We start from the raw sequence: 27,619 nt of genomic DNA on the forward strand, positions 1-27,619 counted from the left end.
AGACCATCCCAGCCTCTCAAGCTCAAAGCCACATTTTAGTTTGTCATTTGCAGTGCTGCTTAGTCTTCAATATGCCACTTGTAATGCACATTTGATGTTTGCCATCAAACGCTTGCTCTTTGGCAATTAGAAAACTGTAAACATTTTGAAAAATTGTCTTGATTGAGATGGCATTGAGCCGTTATTAGCCCAAAGAGGTTTCACAAATGAACATTGATTGGATTTGGCGCACCCTTTCCATCATCCTGTTTACGAGCGCTGACCTGTTTATGTTAGTTTAGAGAGACTCTAATGTAATGGAGGCATATAAAGAGCAGACATTTCCAGCAAGATTTTCTGTGGTGGTCCCAGGTGCATGTAGAACAAGGATCTTATTGCGGCAGAGGCCTGCAGGGAAAACCTGGGGTCTGTGGTAGATTGCATCCCAGCTGGCAGGTGTGGCTCATGGCTGATGATGACTCACTGGTGCCGGATTCCCAGAGGGGAATTGTGTCAGCATGGCAGCCACCACACAAACGGCAGGAGGCTTTCTTGTTATAATCACTCACAAGCAATTAAAGCATTAAAAATAGCCAACAACATGGTATTACACACAGAACGTTTTTACATTATAGCTAAAGGTAATATAAATTCTCTCATCACTTACCTACATTAGGGTTCAAAAGTATACACGCACACCAAATTTAATTTGAATATGTTTGTAAACATTTATGTTTTGATTAGGGCTGTCACTTTTAGTTCGAAAATCGATTGCACAATCGATTGGACCAACCAAAAAAAGTTTTGAAAATGAAAATAGGGAATCGATTTTAACCAAATATGTACACTATTTTAAAAGAATTAAACAATTAAAAAATTTAGATATTTCAAAACTCACAAAAAAGCAGAAAAATAAAATAAAGAATTCCGAAAGTGTAGTATGCGTTGCGAAAGCTAGATATAAAATACCAGCAATTTTACGTGTCTATAAGACCCAGTGACATCGAAAGCGTCCTCTTATGCTGCGTTCACATCAAATGCGAATAGAGTGTCTGGCGCGAATGATTTCAAAGTTAAGTCAATGTAAAGCGTTTACGCGCTTCTGGTCTCGCGGCACGGTAGACGCGAATTCGCCTCATTCGCACATCTAGTTACAGAAGATCCTGAGTTATGAAAAGGACCATTGCAAGCTGACAGCGACCGGTAATACCCCCACCTTGCGCAGCTGTACCTGAGTGTCCCTGGGACATCAGTGCGGTCGGAGCACGTCTTCTCAACAGCTGGACATATAGTGAATAAAAAACGCTCTGCTCTGTACCCCGAAATGTTGATCGACTTGTTTTCCTGTCCAATAAATTTGTAATGGTCCTAGCCTACATTTCCTTAAGCCTGCCTATTGCCGCCAAGCCTAAGTGCCGGTTCTGTTCATATAAAAAATTTTGAGAATGTTGCACTCCTGTTGCTGTTCTGCACGAAACGTCATGCCAATAAATACGAGATATTGCTGTCTTGTGTGTTTCCAGTGCTCTCTTTGCATTCGTCCGTTATTTGACGTTGAAAAAGGAAACGTTTTTTTTTAGACATGGAAAATCGATTTTACAATCGATTCAATGAACACTTGTCTTAAAAATCGACAAAGATTTTTTTCACAAAAGTGACAGCCCTAGTTTTGATAAATGTTAGACATTGGAACATTTTGAGAGTAAATAAACACAATGAAGTGGCTATGGATTGGAAGTTGCGATAATGAAACGGAGTGAACGGCTTCTTAAGAAAAAATGTATTACTGCTATCTCATATGAGTGACAGGTTGACTTGTCATCACTCCATTTTGATTAAAGATTACGAGGCAAATCTTTTGCTGGAGAATCTTTAGCAATTCTCAAAATGAATATCCTTTTTTTGTGTTTGTGTGTGTGATGCGTAAATTCACTTTAAAATTATTGATTTTTTGTTTTAATTCATTTAGACAAAATAGTATACAATTTAAATATTAGTCATTTATCGGTTAATAATCGAAAGCCATGAAAATAGATACTGCTTACTGTATTGGACATAATTTTAATATTGGGGCATCACTAAATTAAATGTTAGCAAATTTGTGACATTGACAGATGATCAGATATTCTTTGTTTCATTGCACTAGAAGCTGTTTAGCTTGTTCTCACGAATACTGGATAATGTGATCTTCAGATTTCACATTAGTTTATAAAATTCTGGCAGTTTGAGTACTGTTGTCATTAAAGTAGAAGGAGGAGATCAAATACTTATTAATAAATGTGTTAATTTTTCAGTTCAGCTTTTCACTTAGTTTAATTTCACTGATAATTGAATTAGAATTCGATAAATTCAGAATAGAAGCAGTTTCACTAGTGATCCCACTGTCCTAAATATGACTAGTGCACCTGCCGAAGTGAATAGTTCAGTCAGTAACTCATTTAAGCTTCTCATAGAGCTGATGTGTTGGGATGCTGTACCCTGTGGCATTCTGTCTGTGACTGTACTCGAATGAAACAGCCAGCTGGCTCAAGTGGCAGAGGCTCTGGCTTATGGGAAACTGACATCGACTCCATGAGGAGCGACAGACATTCTCTCTGGCCTGCTGGCAACGATCTCTCCCTCAGGTTTCCATCAAGCTAGAGGGGAAAGCTCATCTCAGGGACAGCATTTTGGGCAAAGCCAACACTTCGGCAGAAAGACATTCGGAAACATGTCAGCGCTTGCAGGGGATGGACGGCCCGGCATCCTGGCCCGTTGGCCGTGTAAACAGGTGCGGTTCTCATCCGGATCGCGGGTCCGGCAGCTCACGTCTCTGGTGGCATGGGAATCCCTCAATGCACACCCTTCCTGGACCCACGAGGGCACCAGTTTGCATGCACGGGGAAGAGACCGGTCTCGAGGCGCGTTGGGCTTTTAAACAGCGGCGGTGATGAGGCTCCATTTCCTTAAGGTGTGCCCCCTCACACACTCCAGCCCTGGCTGATCCAGCGCCCCTCCTCTCACACACCCACTCCTGTCGGGAGCCTGGTGAAGGGAGGCGATTTAGTATGGGGTGCCGATGATAACCAGGGAGGAGGCAGCTGACTAGTCACACAATATTCATGGACATTGTACAGTAATGTGTACATGACTCAAGCAGTTTCTCTTCTTCTCTCTGCTGAGTCAGTTTCTTGCTAGTCGTGTTGTCAGGCTACCACAATGTGTTAATATCTTACAATACAGTAACACCAGAGATCTGTATGTTAATTATTGTAAAAGAGCTTATAAAGCAAACTGTGTTTGGCACAAAGGCAGAATAATGTCTGCTAGTTCAGGAATAGTATCAAGGCGACAGCTACAGCTTCAGCTTCATTTTCCGTGCTTTGTTAGTAGCAGGAGAAGATGTTTATATTTGTATTTTTTGTCGGCCTATTTTCTTTCACCAGGGCAAGCAGTGTTTTCCCTTGGTGTTTCAAGCTGCACTGCTCCTGCACATGTTGTAATAAATGTTTCAGTAAGGGCAATCTCAGTCGACAATCAGTCATGTGTGTAGGAAGTGTATGCAGACAAATTTCTTAAATGGTCTTTTTACAGGTACCTTTAAGCAGTAATTGAATTGATTTCCCACAGTTTCCCCTTCAAGAACTACAAAAATTCACACTCATTAAATTATGCAGCTTGTTCTTATTCATCATAAGAAACATGAATATATTAACAAGCGTTATGATCTCATTTGCTTCCGTTTTAGTTAGTGATTTTACTGCTAAATTATTCAAATCGAAAAGCAGTTATGAATCACTAACAAAAATTAATTGGAGGGGAAATATTAATATTATTTATAATTGATTTATTTATATTTTTTCAATTAAATTAAATTCTTAATTACTTTTTTTTTTTTTTGTGTGTTTTTTTTTTTTTTTTTTGGAAGACTAAGTTTGGAAAACTTTGGAAGTCACGCTCGATTCAAACACTGCAGTTAAACTATCTTTAAAGAATCTTGGATCGGTCCCTTATGGTTAGTCCTCCAGGCACCCTTGCCATTTGATCTATCTTTTTTAATTGATGTTCTTATCAAGACCTCCTTAATGAAGGAAGGTCTAGACTAGAGGAAGTCTTGCTAAGAAGTAGTTAAACATCAGCAGTTTCCTCTCTAACTGTACAGCAGTTGTATATTCTTATGGAAAATGTAATATATAATTACAATTTAGAAGCAAAATTGTAATAATCTCAGTTCAACTTTTCATCCACTCTCAATTTTACAAGATAAAGTTCATTTAAAGCATTAGCAAAGACACAATCCACTTTTATTTATCCATTACAGCCTTGTTTTAAGATGCTTCTTGGATCTCTTTCTTGAATTATTTATGACCATTATTCAGTTTTCACTGGATTTCTTGTGCCCTAGTAAAAGTAAACCAGTGTTTTTAGTGTTTTTCTAATAAATTTTTGTCTTTGGATGGGCACCCCAAGGGTCTGTGGGGTTCTCTTAGCAGAAGGTATAAATAGCTCTTTGGCATCCCCCTGCCGGGTCCAGGCTCCGCCCGTCACCTTCCCTGCAGCGCCTGCTTGCTTCCGCCAACATGCTCACTGAATATGTGGAAGGACACTTAATGTTCCATGTCTTACAAGAAGAATGCCTTCATAAATTACTTCATAATGGTACATTTTTATCCGCTGAGCAGTACTCAGTCATTCAGCGGCCTTTATGTATGTACATTTAAAACAGGTTATATTGTACAAGGCAGCTTTTTTTTTTTTTTGCAGCTGTTAAGTGCAAGAATGAAATATTCAGTGGTATTTTGCCCAGTAATTTCATCTCTTGTTTTATCACTGTTTACTGCACTTTCATCACAGAATAGGATTAGCTCATATGATCGCATCATGTATTTCTCATCAGATATGAATTGCTTTCAGTGAGATAACAACATCTCTGATATTTAAGTGGAGGAAACAGAAATGGAAAAGCTTTGATAATTCAGCCATAATTAGCATGATCAGTCTAATTTTATTCAGGAGTCCTCAAAGAGGCCTGAAAAGGTTAAGGTGGATAATACCAATACATAAATTTTGATTTGATTTGATGTTATTTATTAGACATGTCATTTTCTTATGTGATGCAACAGCTTATTAAAGATGGAAAACACAACGATGGAAAAGCGCTCTGGAAAGGGGAAATCTGCTTTAAAATTAAGTCGTTTTCTTGCTCTATGTTATTATTTATGTGCTATTATAGTATTTATTAATATTTTGATTAAGCTTTAATTTCTATCTTTTCAGTTTTTATTTAATTTTTAGTAAGTTTATGTGTTTCTGTTTTAAATTTTTTTTTTAATATTCCTATTTAGATTTTATCTAAATGTTTATTTTTATTTCACTTTTAGTTTTATTCATTTTAATGCTTAAACCTTTATATTTCACATAGGAAACAAGTGAGAAAACATAACATTTATATTTCATTTCAGCTTGATTTCATTTGTTGGTTTTTAGTTTTTAATGATTCTAGTTTTTGTTAACAATAACAACACTGTTCTGTGGTGTGTATTTAAGACAGTTTTTTTTTTAGTTTTTTTTATTCACTGCCGGCCTGTTTGGACTCTCAGTGAATCCTCAGAATGTGATAGTTAATGGGGCAGCAGTATTAAGATTGTCACATGGGTTCAGTGTCTGAGAGAATATTGTAGACAGAATCAATGAATGCCAAATGTGAACTCAAGGAGCTAAGACAGCAAGGCAGGCAGAGAAAATTGCATCCATCCCCGCCATAACACTCGGAAAGCCATTAAGATGTTGGTCCCTTAACTAGACAGGCAGCGAGCTTTTCCAAATGATAAATGACAAAACAGAAGACTAATATTTTCTTCCGGAAGGGCATTACAAAATTGTTGTTTTATTTAATTATTTATTTATTTTGCCATCATCCCTGTGATGGAAAGCTTTGAGCAGAGAGTGTTGAATGTCTGGTGTGGATATTTTTTTTTATTTTATAGGATGGATATCATTTTAAAATGCAGATGTGGATGCAATGGTTTCATTTCACTCCTCATAAACCCCTCTCAATGAAGCCGTTAATAATATGAAACCTCAGAAATAGAGAACGGAATGTCAGTGTTATTGGTTTCATTTATTTATTTATTTTCAACTGATTTAATTAGACATTTCAGTTGTGTCAGTGTCTGTTGATTTATTCTGATGTGTTTGATTATTTATTAGCTCTGTTTATTCGTGCATTATGTTTGTGTAGTTTTCTCTGGATTATGTTAGGAAAGCTAGGTCTGGGAAATCAGGGGTATGTCCTAAAAGAGATCAAAGGATTTGATGCACACATATTGGATTAGGCCAAGGCCTGTTTAATACAATAAGCTTAAACTGATGGCTATTATTGCACTAACAGGATAAGTGACCTCTCATCCTATCTGGTTTAACCAGTAGACACCGGTGAGATCAATACAAGGTCTCGCAGCCTGTCGCTAATGTCATGTTCCTGCCAACTGGAGACTCCAGATCTCATTTCAAAATGTTTGAAGCTCTGAGAATATGATGATCAATCTCATTGGCATCAAGCTCTTGGCAGAAGTACCTTACTGACTCTCATTATTATTATTTTTAACACAGGTTCAAGTTTCGCTGAATTCGTAGATTTGGTGGGTATGCAAATCTGAAAAAGTTTTCTATTCAGTATTCCTGCAGGCACAAAAGCTAACATCAGTGGTAAAAACTTTAACCTCTGTTACTCATCAATGTATTTTGGTATTTTGTGAGTTTTGAAGATGTATATATACACTGCCAGTCAAGTTTTTGACCAGTAAGATTTTGAATATTTTTAAAGAATTATTTTCTGCTCACCAAAATACAGCAAAAGCAGAAATATTGTAAAACTGCTTTCTATTTGAATATATTTCTAAAATGTAATTTATTCCTGTGATTTCAAAGCTGATTTTTTTTTGCATCATTACTTCAGTCTTCAGTGTCACATGATCCTTCAGAAATCATTCTAATATTCTGATTTGCTGCTCAAAAAACAGTTGATGAGGTTCATACATGGCTTTAAATAATATATTGATTATATCGTTAATGTAAAAATATAATATACACACACACACACATATAAATATATATTCTTGTTCTGATAATGTGAGTAATGTTAATTTAACCATGAAAATGTGACTGGGACATGAGTTTACATTTGATTAAAAAAAAGAAAAAAAAGCTTGCCTTACATAATCTCAGAAGTTGCATAATCTGAAAAGAATTGCTAAACAGAATTGCTAACATCGCCTACGAATGTCTGAGTTGTGAAACATGGGCACCTAAATTTGAGAAGAGTCATGAGAATGTCTCCGATGAGTCAGTGCCCCCACAGTGACATTAGACTGGTGGACCACCATCTCACAGAATACCTGCCAGTGGCATCACATGTCACATTTGATTCATGACAAATGGATTTTGTGCATTATGTAAATAAGAAAAAAAGCCATCGACCACATTTGTCACTTGTAATAAAATAAAACAAGTTTCTACAGATTTTTGTTTAAGCTGCGATCACAAGGTCATCCGTTTACTGCTGTAATAGTGAGAGTTTCCATTTCCCCTTTCAAGAATGAAGGACAGTGTAATGAACGAGAGAGATTGAGCTCTACCATAGAACAACTGCATAGCACAGTAATTGATTTTTAAAAAGAGCAATGTAATCCTTAAGCTCTGGCAAATTCCTTTTTGGCAGAAGGTCTTTTCAAGTTTTCTGTGCTACATCTAGGCTGTTTTTAGGAACAGAGAAAGAGAACGAGAGAAAGCGGGATACTTGATAAATTTGGCTCTGTTAAATTGCCTACTGGTTCCTATTGTGTTCCTTTACATCATGCTCAGTAAAAAAAAAAAAGATCAACCTTAGATGAAGCAAAGAATGCTGAAAAGAACTAAATATTTACTGGATTATTGTAGTTTTTGTATTTGGTGTTTACAATATACAGTAAACAAATAAATATATACTAGCATATACTAGAACATGAATTAATATGGCTGCATTGTTGGACTTTTTTTTTCTTTTTATTCTTTTTTTGTAGTGTAGTGTTTGACCGATATTGTTTTTTTGACAGCTGATGCCGATACCGATATCTTTTTAAAAAAAATATATATATATTTAAAAAAAAAAAATTAATTTGACAATGGATTAAAGAATAAATGTGTAAAATAAACATACTTATACTTTAGATGAAAAAGTATTTTCACAAATAAATAATTATTTAATAAAAAATATAATTGAAAAGGCAGTAGTCACTGTTACCAACAGGGCACTCAGTATTCTGGGAAGTTTGTGTGCATTGGGAATCATATTTTACAAATAAAGGAAGGGTAACACTCATTTTACATACGCACACATTGAAAATGGCATGAATATGATGGTGGGCGAATGCATAAAGTGCAGCATAATATGAAATCACGAGTTTAAAGTTTAAAGCATTTAATTCACACGGACCGACCGTCAAACGGAGAACACGTGATCATACTGGATAAAAATGCACACTTCACAAGATCTCACAGCTGGATTCGACTAAGTTTGCAAGGAATGAGAAATGAAATGTTCATTAGTCATTCAAAGTCTTGTTTAAATGATATAAACGCATATTTGCTTAATGCTGACGGCAAATGAGAAAGTATTAAAATGTTTGCCTTTCTATTGCTAATAATACATAAGCAATCGTTATAATACTTTCTGTATACATTTATACCTTTGTTTAACCATTCTATCTGATTATTCGACAGACTTCTATCCATATTAAACAGAACTGTTAACAACAACAGTGAACAAGAGGGATAATGTGTAAGCACTATGTGCTCTGGTGCCGTCAAATTAAAAGCCTTGAACACATCGGCTAAGCAGAAATTTTTTTCGGCCAATGCCGATATTTGTAAAATGCCAAATCTCAGCCGATATATCGGTCGACCACTAATCCTGGGGAAGTATGTGTGAGAATGTAAGTTTAAGTGCATATGACAAAGTCAGTAAGTCAAATTTCTTGATCTGTAGGTGAACCCAAAACACAAAGCAACATTCAAATTTGTTAAAATGGTGAAAAGATGGCTGCATTATCATGTTTATGACAATAGGAAGATACTTGCTTGAAAACTTTAGCAATTGGACTTCCATGTATTTAATGGTTTTTACACTTAGAAGACAGAAGATGCGGTGTTGAACTTGACTGCAAATTTGATCGAATTGTTATAAAAAAAAGATCTTCTGTTGTCTTCTAGTGTTGTGCTGTTTGTTCAGTTCTTTGATGCATATTGATTGTTGCAGTGAAAACTGCAATGAATTGACATTTGGTTCCATTTAAACAGTTTACAGCAGCACAATTTGTCTTTGTTTACAGTCCTTGTTTACCCCTGGCAGGTTTTTCCTCACTGTTATTGTCCTGTTTCATCAGCCAAATCCCAAAGCCGAGGGAAAAGTGTTGAAATCTCAAGTGTTCTGTATACTCATTGTCAGTGGTAGTTAATGTCAGCCACAGATAAATTACTTCTATTAATTCGATTTAAAGACAATATGCAGCGACTTCCACTAGTAAGTGGGCTGCTCATAAATCATGAGGACTTTAGGAGCAGCATAATGAAACTGATGAAAATTTTAATGGCTCAGCATCCTAACTAAGATGTTAACAGTAGATGTTTTACAAGGTGTAAATGCTGCAGTCGCTGTTATGAGACTCTATTGTAAGTTTTGAGCACATGATGTTTTGTTTTACAGCAGCTGTAAATGTTAATGTTACTGGGTTTGAATGCAGTAATACACCAATTTCAAATATTGACATGGAATTAACTGTATTTTGACTGACTGTTTTATTTATTTTTTTATAAGGCCACTTGGACTGCTGAGTATATCTCTTTGATTTTGCCATACAACCACTTTAAGGTGCTTTGGTCCACTTGCCTGTTGAAATGGCTGAAGCATATATCCAGTAAATCGCTTGTACCTTGAGGAAGTAGGTCACCACTGTAAACATCCCAGCAGTAACGGTTCCTGCTGTTGTAGCTGTATTGATCATGCAGTCACGGCCTCTGGAGATCTGGTTTAAAGGTTTTGTTTCCCAACACTAAATAAGAGAATGGAATTGTGCTGCACTGATGCACTAGTTGCAGGTTCTTCTAGGTCTAGCCTTAAGAAAAGTCTTGAGGATATGAAAAAAAAATGTCAGTTTTCTTTTTGTCATTATTGGATGGGCATGTTCAATAGCACAATGTCCTGGAATGTCTGTCAGTGCAAGGACTATATGAACAATGATTCAGTAGCATTCCTGGTGTTCTTTGTATACTCTGAAGCATTTGTACTGTACCTCCATTCTGACTGAATAAGCTGAAATTAATTTTTATGTTCTGTCTGTCTCCCTTTTCTCTTTCAGCTCTTTGTATTAAATGTGTCTTTTAGACTTAATTCAGAACTGATGGTCAGTACTTTGGAGCTTTCAATCAAAATCATTTTCTGCTATAGGCCTTCTGCTCAGATATCTCTCCAGCTGGCAGTGGAGAGGGGTGCATGTGGCCCAGTTAAACCCCAGGCTTTGGAGCGGCCACAGAATGATAAGGCTGAGCCAGTAACAAGCCTTCAAGCCGCTTGGCCCAAACTCCAATTACACTGGAACCCTGCTCTGAATTCTCAGCATGGACATGAAAGCCAGTTTAGTGGGGTATAATTTCACTGCGGCCATCAAAACTGCCCAGGGTTTCTGTTGGGTCATATTTATGACTCGTTCAAGGAAAAGGGACCAACAAAATAAATAGCAGCTTCACAGATTCCCCCTTTGAAAGTCAGCTTATTCATGTAAAGTATATGACTAGTTGGGTTTTGATAATTTCTCTCTCATTTGAGAACCAACTAAAGTATGTGTGGATTTCTAAAGACTTGGAATCAATTGCTAAATTCCTGAACAAAGACAGGGCTCATTTTCCATAGAAAGGACATGCAATGTTCAATGACAAAGCTGGAGGAAGCGATCACAGTACCTTCTGGGATCTAGGATTTGAGCTATTCAGAAAAGGCTTGCCAAGCTGAAATCTTGCTAATTATTAATTATACACCCAAGCACTTGGCTCAGGGGCATGACATATTTTTGGAAATATGTTGTTCTCAGAAGGCAAAATAGTACATTTTGCCCTTCTAAGTACTGACGGCCTCTGATACTGCCATCTTATGTTCAGCTAACAGCGAGATAAGGGCTTTTGGTTGTAAAAGACTGTCAAGCAGATAAAAATGCACAATGCAAATGTGCTCTGGAGTGTAATTGTGGTCTCATAGTCTCAGCTTCTGTTAAGAGGATATGAACTCAAAATAATCAGCTGAAATCATTGACCTCAAACAGTAGCACTCTGTAGTGATTAGCACTCTTATCTAACAGCTAATTTAGAAATATTTAAAGTCTTAAATGCAATTATCACTATTGCATGAGGGCTTGAAATGTTTTTTTTTGTTTGTTATTTTTTTGGTTGCAAGAGATGCAACACGTTTCTATGAAAATTTTCAATTATCATTTTTTAGGTCTAGTTGTTGGCTAGACCTATGCAGGAGAAATGTGGAATAACTAAAGCATTGGTTCTGTTCAAATAAATAATAATAATAAAAAAAAAAACTATAAAAAGAGTACCCCAAAATGAGGATGATTATTTCACAGTGGGCATTTTTCTTGAGGGAAGCAGGTGTATTATTCTGTTCTGCTAAACTTAATGTTTTAAGCATTTGTTGATTCATGTGTTTTTCTTTACAACCTTCATAATAAATAAGACACTCAAAGACACCATACATCATGAAAATGAAGGCTATAAAATACAAAACAATACAAAATACAAAGCTATATGAAACACAAAGACATAGGGCCCTATTTTAAAGTGTAAAGCTCATGGCACAGGTGCACTCAGGGAGTGTCCAAATCCACTTTTTCTACATATAACGGTCTGTGCGCTGGTGCTCATTTTTGGAATGGGTTGTCCGTATTCACTGTGAGTAATAGGCGTAACATTCAGTACACCAATCAGAGTGTCATCTTCCATTCCCTTTAAGAGTGAGATGCGCTCACGCCATGGCGGATCGCTATTTACATGGCGGAATTTGTTGGTGGAATTTGTTGGCGAAAAAGCTGGATGCTTCTCAAGCGAAGAAACCGATCTGCTCTTGCGCGAAGTTAAATGTCCTTTTGTTTTTAATAATTGGCATGTTTGTATGATGCACATCCCTGTGTGTAATAAGCCAACACGCACTGTGGACCTGCCCAGAGGCACATTTTCTACCAACGCGCTCTTTAAATAACAATGGCATATTGACTTTAGACTTTAGACCAGGTTTGAGTTGGTCTATAGGGCAGTCTATTTTCAGCTCCTTAAAATAGCAATGCACCAGCAATGCGCCTGAACACAACTCTTTTTTAGACCAGGATTCTCATGAGCGCACAAATGGGCGCAAATGCATTTGGCAATTAAACGATGTGGCACTCGATGGGAAAATGCGAACAGCGCCGGACTAAAACTAGCAAACACACTTGCGCCGCGCCTTGCATTGAATTTTGCCGGTGTATGATAGGATCCATAGTGTACAAATCAAACAGTCGAATCACTAGAAGCTATTCTAAACAGATAAGTTTCAGTTTGAGCTTTAAAGACAGAAACAGAATCCTGCTGGTGAATGTTCAGTGGCAGAGAAATCCATAATTTTGGAGCTGCACAACTAAAAGCTGTACCACAAAAGGAACTCAATTTGGAGCTCTGAGTGTTTGGGTGAGGGTCATTGTAAAAGTTTAAATTAGGTTCAAGGATCATTTACTAAATTAAAAGGCTTTGAATCTCTTGAAACTGTGCAGTGAGGAGTAACGGAAAGATTTTGTGTGTATAGATACATGTAAACAGTACATATATATGTATATATGTATTCTTTTTTAATATTCTTATGTTTTTAAGAACAAAACGCTAATTAACAGGCCAGAAAATATATTTTATTTTCTCTTCATAGTTTTTGTATGTAATCTTACACTTCTGAGTATGCAGTACTCTCAGTGAATTAAAAAAAAAATCTTTAGGCAACACTGCATTTTTTAACCTTGAAGTATAAAGTGAAAAGGGATTGGCACATTGAAAGTTGTTTTAAAAGCGGTGTACAGAAACAGCACAATTTCACAGCGGTTTGCTTCTGTCCTGGAATAGAACATTGAGAAGAGAGATTGCAGGAATAAAGATAAATTGTTTCATATTGCAAAACTAAACAAACATAGACCAGAAAACATTATCGAAGACTTTTGAGGTGATCGCTGACGGATCTTTTCCATTTCTAGTCATTTCTTTGTTTCTCTGAGAGCAGAGATGTTTTCAGCTCTGCTATTGATAGGCCTGGTTTCATGGCACCCAAAGCAGAGCTTGGCAGAAGTGTGTGTTCCCAGCTCTAGGGTGGTGCTTCCGGCTCCTGCTCATTACCTATGGAGGTAGTGGTGTGAGATTGCCTTCCCCTCTAGTTGGCCCAGCTTCTGTGGTTTCACATGAAAGGCCCGGTTTGACTGAGAGTGATGGCAGCTGGCAGCCCTAAACAAAAGGATCCTTTCTGTCTTCTCTATGTGTCGCTCTCAGCTGGCCCTTTTATTACCAGACTTCTAGCCCTTTTGGAAGTAAAATCTTTTACATGGGCAGTGAGGAAGATGGAATCCTGTTGCCTGGATTGAGCAGGGCACAAATGGGAAGACTCTTACCACACACTGGGGAATCCATTTGCAGAGCTCCCCAGAATGCACCTGACATCCAGCACTGCCCCAACCTTTTGTTTACTGCTAGTTAATCTTAATATATATATATATATATATATATATATATATATATATATATATATATATATATATATATATATATATATATATATATATCAGTATTTTATATATAAAATCAGTATTGTATTGTTTTCTCCCTATTTCCCAAACTGTGACAAACGCCAATCTCTCTTTTTTGCAGAATGCGATATATCCGCTCAACCAATCACAGCGCACCATTCTATGCACACTAGACATTAATGGCAGTGCTTTGAATACACCTGGCATCCTAGTTTTCCTCATCTACTTTGAACATTGTGATCAACAAACAAGGGCTGCACGATAAATTGCATGTGATTGCCATGCGCATCTCGTCAGTAAACCCGGTTCTGTGATTAATAGTACCAGTAAATCTCCATTACGTGCTTTCAGATGGAAATTATTCAGATGCATTTAATACACAGAGCCGTAGATCACTAACAAGCTACACAAAATCACATTTATTAGATTAATCACATTCGATTATTAACGTGATATTGCGTAGTTTGTCAGTGTTAGTGTTTTTATTAATGCCATTTATGTTTTTGTTAATATAGCATATAGCACTAGTCAACTTAATTAATGGAACATGGCAAAGTTGAATGCACGTTTGGAAGTTGAATGTAAGGGAAATGTCATTTTGGAATTTTGGTGGTCTTTTAAATTAAATTTTATTGCTGTAATTAAATTATAGCATTAACAAGTATTATACAAATCTGGATTTGTAATGTTATTATAACCCAAAGTTGCTATGTGAAAGTATGAAACATAAAATAGGGGTTTTCATCTTGCCACTTTCTTGGTGAATTAATCAAAGTGGATTTATAGCATTTTGGAACCAAACTCTTCATATATATATAAAATATAATACATATATGCAGCCAGTCCTGAATTGTGTCAAACATTTCAGCATTCATGTTTACCCTATCAGTGAAGTCAAGGCTGATACAATATTTTATTTGCTATCTTTTTTATTTTATTCCATTATGCCCATTTCACACCACAAATTGAAGCAGCACATTTATTTTGCCGCCCTTACATACAGGTTATAATATTCACACTACCTGCATAAATGCACTGCTTATGCAGGCAGAAACACTGTCAGTATTAAAGAACAATGTGATGTTGTTGCAGTTAAGCTGCTTCTTTGCCGTATACAGTTCATTTGTAACACTGAACCAGAATCATATGCCAGTGAGTCACTATTGACAGAAACTGCTGTTCAAAATTCTTAGCACAATTACTAGGCCTGTTTTGTATTTGACTCTTTGTGGTGGGATTGAATTCATGAATTCAAGTGTAAGGCTAAAATAACCTCTCATCTTTTAATGAGAATTACAGGAAGATGTCTCTCTTGCCACATTAGTCAGCACAACAGGAAATAAGAATGAGTCATCATTAATAATGGTTTCTGCCATCTTTTTATTCCATTTCAGATGCCAGTGAGCTATTAGTACTTGATGAACTTAAGTACACACTCAAAAAAAAAAGTTGTTGAATGAACTTAAAAAAATTTGAGTAAACTTTTCCACGAAATTTAATTACATTTTCCAAACAATATCGAATTAGTTTGAAATGATTTGTTGTAATCTTGTTGTGTAAACTTAAATTATTTTAGTCAAGACAACAAGAAGAAAATTGGTCCATTCTACTAGATAAAGTTTAGCCATGCCTAATAGAGAAAGTTGTGTCAGGTTAACTACTCTGCATTTTGTCATGCCTACTATATAAAATAATGCCATGTTAACTACATTCAATTTGGTCATATCTACTATATCTAACAATGCAATGTCAACTACAAACATTTACTGTACTGCATACTAGAAACAATTTAAATCATTACACTTACCTAACTTGACTCTACAGTTACTTCCAAATGAAAGTGAACTAATTGTGTTCTATTACATTAAAACCTTTTTACTGTATACCTATAGTCTACTGTGAAGAAAGTCAATATGTTAAGTCAATCCATTTAGTAAAAATCTGTATTTAAAACATGAGCACATTTAACCTTGAGAGTCTTCTTGCTTAAAACTGCAAATATGGCAATTAAACATGCTCATTAAGTTAAAAAATGACAATGCAAATAAAACATGAGCATATAAGAATATAACAAAATGTTATTTTATTTTGTTTTCTTAAACATGATATTAAATGTGATTGAGAGACGTAATCACCTCTGCTCATCATGCAAAAATTCAGATACAACAAAATCACATGAGCATACAAGGAAATAAAACACAGCATTCACAAAGGGATCGTCAAACACAGCACACCTAAGTGAAGAGTTTTGTTTTCTGCGCCTGTGCTTTGGCGGACAATTTACACAAGTTCAGCTCGAGAATCATTTTTTGGAGCACCTTAAAAGTGTAATGGATCTCCTGTGGATGAGTAAGATTTAAAGAGTATATTAGTCCAAGTAGCATGGCTGTAGCCAATGCTACATTACCTAAACACCAGAGAGCACCTCCACATCTTCCAGCACAATGCAGATATCTTCAGGGTCTTCTGTTGCATCAGCAAATTCATGCTTTACATCACAGAATCCCTAAAAGGTCTTCTTTATGTCCGCTTCGGTTCTTGCAGGGTCATCATCCTTTGGAAAAAAAAAAAAAAAAAAACAGTTATTTTTATTTTAGTGAACAACTCTACTTCCACAGCACATTCAAACAGCCACGAGCCATCTTAAAACAATGCTATGGCGTTCTGTCACCAGATCACAACCCAACTCAACACCTTTGGCAGACTGTGTTCCACTTTATAATGGAAAATAATACAGTGCCTTTGTCAATATCACAACAATGAATAACTATGCTTCCTTAAAATCTCTAACTATCACTCAGTGACTGTTCGAAATTTTTAATTAATTTAGATGACATTAACAAATTACATTTATAAAATACCTAATGGACATCATTCTAAAGTGTTACCGAAGTATCAATGGCTCTTGAGAATATCTGGTAATGTTAGTTAATTCAGTAAGTAACATGAACAAACAATGAACAATACATTACTGTATTCATCTTTGTTAATCTTAATGAAAATACAGTTATTCATTGTTAGTTCATGCTAATTCACAGTGCATTAACTAATGTTAACAAGCACAACTTTTGATTTGAATAATGCATTAGTAAATGTTGAAATTAACATCAACTAAGATTCATAAATGCTGTAGAAGGATTGTTCTTGCTTAGATCATGTTAACTAATGCAGTTAACTAATGGACCAATATTATAAAATGCTACCGTTACTTATTTCAAATCAATATTACTTATCTTTAACCAAAACTGGGCACAATTAAAACAACTGCTGACAGCACACCCCTCCCTCATTCTCTGAAAACGGTTTGATACTGAGTACAAGAGTACACACACACACACACACACACACACACATATATATATACATATATATATACACACATGCATATATATTTTTTTTTGTGTGACGTGACATACGGCCAAGTATACTCAGAATTCGTGCTCTGCTTTTAACCCATCCAAGGTGAACACAGACAGCAGTGAACACACACACACTGTGAGCACACACCCGGAGCAGTGGGCATCATTTATGCTGCGGCGCCCGGGGAGCAGTTGGGGGTTCAGAGCCTTGCTCAAGGGCACCTAAGTCGTGGTATTGAAGGTGGAGAGAGAACTGTACATGCACTACCCCCACCCACAATTCCTGCCGGCCCGAGACTCGAACTCACAATGCTTAGATTGCAAGTACGACTCTCTAATCATTAGGCCACGACTTCCCCGTGAAGCCTGGAATTAAACTGCTGTTTTCATCAGGCCAGAGGAGAACTGGCACCCAGATCAAGTAAAGTTTCTCCCAAAGTTCATTTCTGTCACTAATTAAAGGGATATTTCACTTTCAAATTAAATTTAGGTATGTTTTAGCTTACCTCAAGGGCATCCAAGATGTAGGTGTTTTTTGTTTCCGTAGTTTACATTTTGATATTTTTAGGTCAAACTGTTCTTTTCTGTGACTAATATAATGGAGGTCTATGGTCACCACCTCAAAGAGCATGCACAGAGAAGTCCAAATTAAACAATTCCCCACCGTAAGTACACATTGATGACCGAAGACACAAACAAACGGTTTGTGTAAGAAAATTAACTGTTTATTTTGGTTTTATCTCCTGTATACAACCACATCCAACTGATCTGAGTGCACGAGTGCTTCCTGACGTGACGTGCGCACGCACTCTGGCTTAGTCTGCGCAAGCGCGGAAAGCGATCTCTCGCGCGTGTACATCACTCGTTGTTTACGGTTTACCACACAATACACCACCAATCTGCATTGTCTGAAATATAATGCAGTAACTGTAATTATTAATTTGTTTATAACGCACCCTATAATCATTACAATTATAATAAACAACACATTACTCACTCTATTGACAGTGTGCCATTTGGTCCCTCTGGCATTGGACGTCACCTCCAGTTTATACGTGGCATACTAAACACAATGTGCAAAACGCTGCGACTCAACAGTGGAGAAAACTCAGGATCTTCAGTCAGGCAGGTGTGTGATGCGATACAGTCAATGTCCTCGTCGTCTTGTAGTTGTTCCATTCGTGACAACATATGCTCTCCACTTGTGTTGGCATCTCACAACACTTGCTACTAAAACACCACCAATTTTTTATATATCTCTGAGTCTTGAAGACGTGCTGCCGTAGCGGATGCTTCCATGATCGCTCCTGAGTACTTTATCTGTGTATTCTGGTTCAAATATGGCTGTGACAAATTCAACGTTGTCTGTTGATGTATTGAAATCATCTTCCATTGCAATTTCCTGTACGTATAAATATGTTTAAATCTTCACAGTGTAAGGTAACACTTCAGAAATCTCTGTGTAAACCATAGACAGTAAGTGTAAACAATGAGTGTGCTTTCCGCGCTTGCGCAGACTAAGCCAGATCGCGCACACGTCACACAACAGGAAGTAGCCTACTCGCGCCCTCACATCAGTTGGACGTGGTTGTGTACAGAAGGTAAAAACGATATAAATACTGTTTGTTTTCTTACACAAACCGCTCGTTTCGTGTCTTCGGTCATCAATGTGTACTTACGGTGGGGAATTGTTTAATTTGGACTTCTCTGTGCATGCTCTTTGAGGTGGTGACCATAGACCTCCATTATATTAGTCACAGACAAGAACAGTTTGACCTAAAAATATCAAAATGGGAAATACTGCGGAAACAAAGACACCTACATCTTGGAAGTCCTTGAGGTAAGCTAAAACATACCAAAATTTAATTTGAAAGTGAACCATCCCTTTAAGTTTTGGTTCCTTGCCACTGCCACCTTTGGCGAATGGGGATGCTTGACTGATTGCATAGACACTATTGGAAGAGAGCTGAACTGGATGATGACATCACTGAATAATCAATGAACTGACTTTCTTAAAAAATAAAACAAAAACTGTCTGTTTGTTATTGTTATTGTTTGTTATTGTTATTGCATTACCGACAAACTATTTTCCTGTTTAATTATGCTGCTTTGACAATGTGTATTGTGTAAAGTGCTATATAAATAAAGGTGAATCGAATTGACTATTAAGAACTGTGCTTATCAAACAGGATGATATCACGTAAACCTAAACCAGTGGCTGTGTGGAGTACAAAGGTTTAAAGAGAAGTTAACATCAGTCATTTAATTCATATCTGAGCTTTACAATTTACTCAATATTTTAAAATTTAAAAATGTACATTAACTCTTTACCCATCAGCAGTTTTGATGGGGAATGTCTTTTGATATTTAAACATACAAACGTGTGTATATATAAGAAAGTGTCTCTGCTTTTAAATTGAAAAACATGTCACGTCTTTTGCAAGGTCAAGTTTGTTATTACTTGTGATAACTGTTTGTAACGAAAAAGAACTCACCAAATACTCCATCATATTCATCTTCATTCAGGTAGATGCATAGCCCCTTGAGAATGCACTCTTGCTTGGTCTCCATGGTGGCATTATAAGAAAACAGACAAAAAATTTTTCAAGTTTCTGATATTCATACATGACACCCTCCAATACACATCTCTGAGCCATTATGCATTACAGAGCACTATATCAATAGCTTGTATTAAAAAGCAATTTATAAAAAAACTGAAAAAAAAAAAAAAAAAATACTACCTGAGACATTGGCAGCATCACATCTTGAATCTTTTTTCTAAACACTCCACCCTTTTTTGGTAAACACTTTTAGCAGATCAGAGAACATATCCAGTTTGGACATGAATTTTGGAGTGTAAAGGAAGGGTTGTGATCCGATGAAATTCATCATTTATCTGAAGACATAAGTTACAGAGGTCTTGTTTATGGGCAATTCAGCAAAGACAAAAAATGCTACAAAGAAAACAAAATATTTAGTACAGGGTCAGAGTGACAACTTATTTATGACAGAAATCATTTTCGATTATTCCTCTTGATATATTAATCGCAAGTAACAGAATAACATTAACTTACACATGCAAGCGCTTGGGGAAACAAAACGTTATTAGCTGACTACACAGACATAATGTCGGTCCATGACCATAATCTAGCTAGCAGAAGAAATGCAAAAACTCCACTTACAATTACTGAAGCAGCGAAATGTAATACTTACGTCGCTAAAACACTATTTGTTGTTTAAGACGAGAGACTCCGTGAACGCGGTGAATTCAGTCACGAGCACGTGAACTTAACAAGCGTGACTAATCTAAAGCCTTGGATTGGCTGCTGTGCGCTTTGATTGGCATCTCAATCGTTTTAACAATGACAAGCAATAAATTAAATATAGATGAGGAAGACCTAAAATATACATTTGTAACTTTGTCACCCTAACAACAGCTGAATGCAGAGTAAGAATTAAAAATCCTAGGGGACAATTTGGCAATTTCTAATTAATCGGGCGTGTCTTATGGCCCTGGTTTTATACATTAATTCATGGTACTGAAGGGTTTTCTGTTCTCTCTTGTTCCGCGATTCTTCATTTTAACGTTATTTGATACTTTTAGGAAAAAAAGAAAGTCTGCACCACGTGCTGAATCCAGAAACTTAACATCAGCTACAAACGACACACTTAAGAGCTATTTTCATACAGTGCTTATAAAAAATAACTTTCTGGTATGCAACAAGATATTAAGAAAGCATATGTTTATTAGTTTGTTAATTAAATAATATTAGATGGACGGTGATAGATAAGAAAAAAAGGCCACTTACCCAACTCACATGTTCGCTGCTGAGCAATCCATCTGCATCCGTTTCCGTTGATGACGTGCATCCGGTTAAGACGAACAAAAAATATTCTTGTTGACTCAATTAAAAAAAATGTTGTAAACCTAATTTTTTGAAAATTACATTGTTTCTGTTAAATATAATTAAGTTAACACCATTTTTACAAAGAGTTATGTTGTATGTGCTCATGTTAATTAATTAAATTGAACAAAGAGCAAAAATCATTTTTTTGAGTGCAGTAGGTGCTTTTGTTCTTGTCTTGCACACTAAGAAATGTTGCTGAATGGATCTACACTATGTGAGAGGATGCTTGGCAGGTCCTAAAAAGGATGTTTTCGTGTATTGAACAAAAGATGTGGTGTATATGAAGTGAGTCTTACGATTCACTTGAAGAAGACAGCGAATATGGCACTGTTGATTTCAGAAATAGTACTGGTGGTAAGTGAGATGTTCTGGGATGATTGACATTGACTAAAGCTTTATGTGAGAGATTTTTCTGTGAGAAATGGCTGCAGCAGAATGCCGTGTAAGGCATAATATACTGTCAGCTGCTTCCCTTCGCTGTTCATTTTGCGATAATGATCAGCTAACTGTTCAGTGTCCTGCTATTATAAGGCTGCTCAACCATAAATATGTGGACATGAAATTTGAGTTTAAATTATTTTATCACTTACACCTGTATGTTGTTGTAAAGCAAAGACAAACTCTAGTCTCTAGTCTCTGTCTATATTGCTTTGAAATGTGCAGGTGTTGTTGTTGTTTTTTTTTCAGTCAGCCATTGTTCCTCATTATATTAAAAAAGACATAAAATTAAGCAACATAATTAAGTGAAAAGATTGTCCATCGCAATGTGCAAACCAGTCGGCCAAGCTTTAAGACTAGCATAAGTATTATTGCCACTGAATGCTAATAATGGAATATATTCAGTTTCCTTAAACTCTCAAACAACTTAAAATGTGATGTAATTGTATGCATGATATGTATGTTTTACAATAGACTTTCAAAATCTTTCCTGCAAACTCATTGCGTTTCTGCAAAATTCAGCATTCTGACATTGAAATGTTCACGTGAATTGTGCAAATCCGATGAGTTTTGTAAAACCATTTATGATTTTGACTCGTTGCTTTTCTTTAAAAAAATAGTTTAAAGGCTTCAAAACAATATTGTTTTGTACAGTAAAACATGTAGTTTTATTCTAATATCAGATTTTTCAGAAAGTATTTCAGCTTCTGATTTCAGTATTCATATATTTATTTATTTAATTGGAATTAAAAAATCACCCTTTCCATTGGTCCAGAGTTTGCAGGTATATTGTTATATACCAATATACCAATTGTTATATACCAATATATTGTTTCTATATATAGACCTATAATGAACATCTTTAAATCAGAAGTTTTAAAAGTTTTTTAAATGTTTTTAATTTTAATAATGTAATTTGCTGAACTTCGTGGGATTGTAGTTCTTTTCCTCTTGTACCTTTGTCTTTCTGTCTGATTTTCAAATACTTTTTGCTTCAAATCAAAGTTTGTAATGCTGTAATTCACCTAATACCTGCTCTGTTAAGCTCAAGTCATATATCATAAGTACTGACTTATATAAATATAAATAAAGACTCTTTAAAATCCTTATTAAAAACATGAATTCTTCCAAAACGAAGACCACTGTTAAACTGCATCCAAACACCATGAGTGAGTGACCAGGAATAAGAATTGCACACTAACAGGTCAATATGTCCCCATCTTTTAGACATTATCATAGTGTCCAACATGATTTGTAAACGATTTCAAAATGTGAGATGTTCTAGTATGTCACTTGTTTTGAAAAGAGAGATCTTATTAACATCACTTTTCATCTCCTCCATCTCGCTGTTGCCATTGTGCCCCTTTGTCTTTAACCAGTTATTTAGCATAGCTGTTAGCACAAAAATGCTTAAATTCTGTCATTTATAAGCACCTGCATGGACTTGATGCTGTGTCCCGGTCGCAGCATAGCATGCTAGCATTCATCACTCTCAGTGTTCCCCAGTGTCTGCCTTACTTACGGCTGGCTGACACCAGCACTGATGGAACTGCTCCATCAAAGGACTCTGTCAGTGAGTCACTAAGTCACTCTGTGAAATGCCAGTTGAGTAACACGGTGCATCCAAAGATCAGTCCATTTAGGTTGGCACACATGCCGAATAGAGGAGTAAAGGGTGAAACCTTACCCTCTGTGAAAGGTTATCTCACCTCTGTCCTCACCTTTGAAGTCGTGCTGCACTAAACAATGTGTTATTGAGCAGGATGTAATTCTAGAGCACCATGGACCGTGTTGATCTGCCGCTGAGGGCAGAGACTATGAATTATTGAGTCCTGGGGCGATAGATGCATGTGGATGTCCTATTGTGTCGGCCTGTGTGAAATTTAAATTGTGATGGTCAGATAGAGGGGAGCAGAGTTCAAATACGCTGGGATTGAATCTTAAATCTCAAATGAGCAACGTTACAAAAGAGAGAGCTGATTTTCTCTAGAGTTCTGTAAAGAACATGTGACTCCCTACTGCTTTGTGGGTCATCCACAAGTCCAAAAGAACTAGAAATATATAGATAACTATAACAATATTTATATTATCATCCTCTCCAATGTTTAGTAATGATCTGTTTATTATAAACAAGAACTGCAGCTTTGTCATCTGCTTTGTCAAATGCTCAAGCTCTTTAAAGGGTTAGTTCACCCAAAAATGTGAACTCAGGACATCGATTTATCGTCTCCCCATATTGTGGTATGGACTTCCCTGTTAAAACGATTATTAAAGCATTATATTTATCATCTATGTGAACAGACTTTTGACTTGTTGTTTTGAGAGTTGACTTCAGTTTAAAGAATTGTAAGCAACAGATGTTCAGATCTACAATTTCTTAGAATATCACAAAGCTGTTCACCCTATTTTCTGCACTTTTTTTCATAGTTTGGCTTGTCCTGCGACTCATAGTCAGGTGCGACTTATTTATCAAAATTAATTTGACATGAAACGAGAGAAATTAACCAAGAGAAAACATTACCGTCTCCAGCCACGAGAGGGCGCTCCATGCTGCTTAGTGCTCTTGTAGTCTACACTGAAGACATAGAGCACCCTCTCGCGGCTGTAGACAGTAATGTTTTCTCTTGGTTCTAAATAAATGTGACATACTCCAGTGCGACTTATAAATGATATTTCATGGTTCTACATTGTTTATAAAGCATATAGAAAACTTGAGACCATACTCTTTATACTCAAAAAATGCCAAAAGGCAGTTTGGCACTACACAAACATGACTTTGAACTACCACCGGCTGAGGTTTAATTAAAGATCCGAGTATGAACAGAGCCGAGTATTGCTTTGAGAACCGCTCTGCCCAGTAGCAGTTGGTTGAGGTGGATGAGATGTGTCGAGCAGCTGGTCTGCTACATTTAGTCTGGTTTTTCCTCTCTAAAGCCTGAAGTTGTGTGGTCTGGAGACTTCTAGGCAATGGCAATAATTGCTTCTGTCTGTCAGCCATTGTTATTAAAATGTTTAATGAATTCCTCGGCTGAAACTGGAACCATCTCCATGGACCATCTGAACTAACCAGCCAAATAAAGGAAAAATGTGTAAAATGTGTAATGCATTTATTTATAAAAATATGCACAAGGCTGCATTTATTTTGTCAAAAATAATTAAAAACAGTAAAATATTAATTTAAACCTAATGCTTTCTATTTTACTTTCTGTTTGAAATGTAATTTCTTCTTGTGATGGCCAAGCTGAAGCCATTAAAGCCAGAAACTTTTTAGAAATCATTCTTTTATGCTGATTTGGTGCTCAAAAAACATTGTATTTTTTATTCAGTGCTTATACAGTTCATATTGTAAATGTCTTTACTGTCAGTTTTGATCAATTTAATTTGATTATTTTGCTTAATAAATGGCAAGGCAAGTATATTTCTATAGAATATTTCATATAGTAGTAATTCAAAGTGATTTACATAAAAATATTTAATAGTATAATCGTAGTAAAAATAGTAATCATAGAAAAAGATTTAATAGAATTTAGTAAAAAATAAAAAAAGGAACAAAAATTAAGACAACCATACTGTTTCTGATGTTTCATAAACAGTTGAATGCAAGTAAATTTATTTATTGTAAGTTGCAAAAATGAGAATTATAGTTGGATAAAAAAACAACATTGTTAATGTATTGCAAAATATACTGTATCTTCTAGCCTAAGTGCCATCTCAAATGTTTGAGACATTCATTATAGCTCTCTTCTCCTGCCCACTCCCCCTTAGTCATGTTCTTTCAGCCCATTTCTCTGTCTTTCTTTTTTGTCTTTCTGACTGTTCGCCTCCAGTTCTGTCCTCCCACTCTCTCCTCACCACCTTCATTCTCTCTACTGCTTTACTTCTCATGGCTCTCAGCATGCAGTGTTATGTTCAGTGTCTCCTCCATCTGTTCATCTTTTCCTCTTCCTCTCCCTCTCTCTCTCTTCTGCTTCAGTGGTCACTTACAGCCACGTGGCTCTGCTGTGTAGTTCACTGTGTGGCCAACACTCTATCACCATAGCTGGAGACATAGCCGCAGAACATGAGAAAGTCTTAAAAACATTTGCCGTGACTAATCTCACTTTTCATCCTCTCTTGATTAAATGGCCCCCACAAAAACACACCATGGTACAGTGATGATATCAGATGGAAAACCATGACAGTTTGATATATTTTGAAGGTTAAATGACTACATTATACCAAATAAAATTCCAGGATTCTGTATCTTTCAAAATTTAACTTAGAATGCCCTTCAAATTCCAGATGAATTCCTGAAATCGTATTGAATCTGAATTAAGGTAGAGCAAACAGGATGCAGAATTGTGGTTGAAATTTGAATTAAATTGGAATGAAATTCAAAGGAAAGGTCCAGAACCGCCATTGGAATTTGGACAGGAAAAAAGGACAAGAAAAAAAAACAACTGATACATCCTGAGAAATTATGACATTTCATCAGAGGTCACTACAAAAAATATAAGAAATATTATATATATGGATAAGGGATTTCATAATTTGAAATGTAACAATAGAAAAAGGTGAAACACTCTTGTTGCAAAACACATGCTCCCTCCCTTAGATCAGTGTTTTACATATCTAGCTAAAACTCCTGTGCTAAAGGTTACAGCTGGATGGACATTGGTGACATTTGTGTGGGGATGAAGTGGTATTGCTTTTGACAGGATTTGTTTCTCTTACTCCCTTTCTCTCTACAGTACAGTATGTGACTCTCCTTTCTTTATTCCTCCTCTCACTCCCTTTCTCCCATTCTCCAGTTGCCTACATTATTATTTGTGTTGATGTTGCATAACTTTGTTGGCAGTTGGCCTGAGAGCCATGCTAGAGCTCTGCAGGGGTCAGGAGAAAGTGATGGAAATAGAGAAGGAATTAGAGAGAGAAAGCCAGTAAGTTAGTGTGTGTAGCAAAGAGATCCAGGTAATAAACCCTTTGTGCTTTGAGGCACCTACAGTACAGAATATTACATTTTCACTGGGCTTATCCCTCATGGTGGCCTGCCTGATATTATATAAGGGCATGTTGGATGCACTTAGTCAAAGTCCCTTTAAGGCAGGTCAGTTTCTTGGTGGCCATTTTGTTAATGCTATTTCCTATAGGTTTGGGAATTGGGAAAAACAAAAGACCTGTTTTTGAATATAATATTTCAATGATATATATATATATATATATATATATATATATATATATATATATATATATATATATGTAAAATTACATGATGCTTATCATATGTATCATATTTAAATAATACAGTATTATTTAAAATATTACATGTTTCCTTCTGAATGTGAAAGTATCTGAATATATATATTTTAATATATGTGTCTGAAAGGATGTAAACATATATTGCATTCCTCAAAATAAAAATCCAAGTAAATTCAGATATTTTCACATTTACATTTACACACACACAAAAAAAATTATATTTAAAGACTAATAATAGAGCCATACTTTATGATCCTTGTAAAAATCTGTTTACCCTGGCTAGTTGTCAGTGAGATTGATTGAAAATAGTGTACTTCAGCTCTTTTATGTAGTATTCATAAGACATTCTTTGGGTGTGTTGACTGAAGCTGAGACCATGCTGCACTATCAGTAAGGATGCTATGACGAGCTGGTGGAAGAACTGGAGGCAATTGTTTACCTCCTCCAATCTTATCAGTGCTCTCAGTCATTGCGATCAGACTGCAGGGAACACTCTGTTCGAGAGCAGCTATTGCTGGTGTTTGGATCGCAAGGTATTAATCGATCTAGACCATGGTCCACAAACTATTTGCGGTGTGCACCCCTTTCTAGTGTTTGACATGTCAAGCACCCCCACTACCTTACTCCAGTTAAACACTGAATTTTAAACTGGAATAATACAAATATTCACTGTATACATTACAGGGCTTGAAATCAGCTTTTTAGCTCATCAGCCACTGTGGCTAGTGGTTTTCCAAAAGTACTAGCCACTCAGCATTTTCACTAGCCATAATTTTGTTATTGGGAAATTACGTTTTATATGATTAAAGTTACTGCATACTAAAATGTATTGGAGTATATTTCATTAAATATATATATCAATTTATAA

The 27,619-nt window shown here is 36.2% G+C and overlaps 1 protein-coding gene and 1 long non-coding RNA gene across 4 annotated transcripts in view; one reads left to right on the top strand and one right to left on the bottom strand.

Annotated features, from left to right (window-relative positions):
- Positions 1-27,619, top strand: part of LOC113038257 (beta-1,4-galactosyltransferase 2-like) — a 97,204-nt gene that overhangs the window by 17,704 nt on the left and 51,881 nt on the right. The gene's annotated exons all lie outside the window — the stretch shown is intronic.
- LOC113038259 (uncharacterized) lies at positions 15,877-21,058 on the bottom strand. Of its 3 annotated transcripts, none has more exons than XR_003274748.1 (4): positions 20,977-21,058; positions 19,909-20,063; positions 19,663-19,732; positions 15,877-16,362 (listed from the first exon to the last, which is right to left on the bottom strand). It is a non-coding gene; the product is annotated as an uncharacterized LOC113038259 (long non-coding RNA). The 3 variants fall into 3 exon arrangements; XR_003274750.1 differs by having other exon boundaries at positions 20,986-21,000; XR_003274749.1 differs by lacking the exon at positions 20,977-21,058 and adding an exon at positions 20,381-20,586.

The sequence above is a fragment of the Carassius auratus genome, chromosome 21 (genome assembly GCF_003368295.1).
Source record: "Carassius auratus strain Wakin chromosome 21, ASM336829v1, whole genome shotgun sequence".
NCBI classification, from domain to species: Eukaryota; Metazoa; Chordata; class Actinopteri; order Cypriniformes; family Cyprinidae; genus Carassius; species Carassius auratus.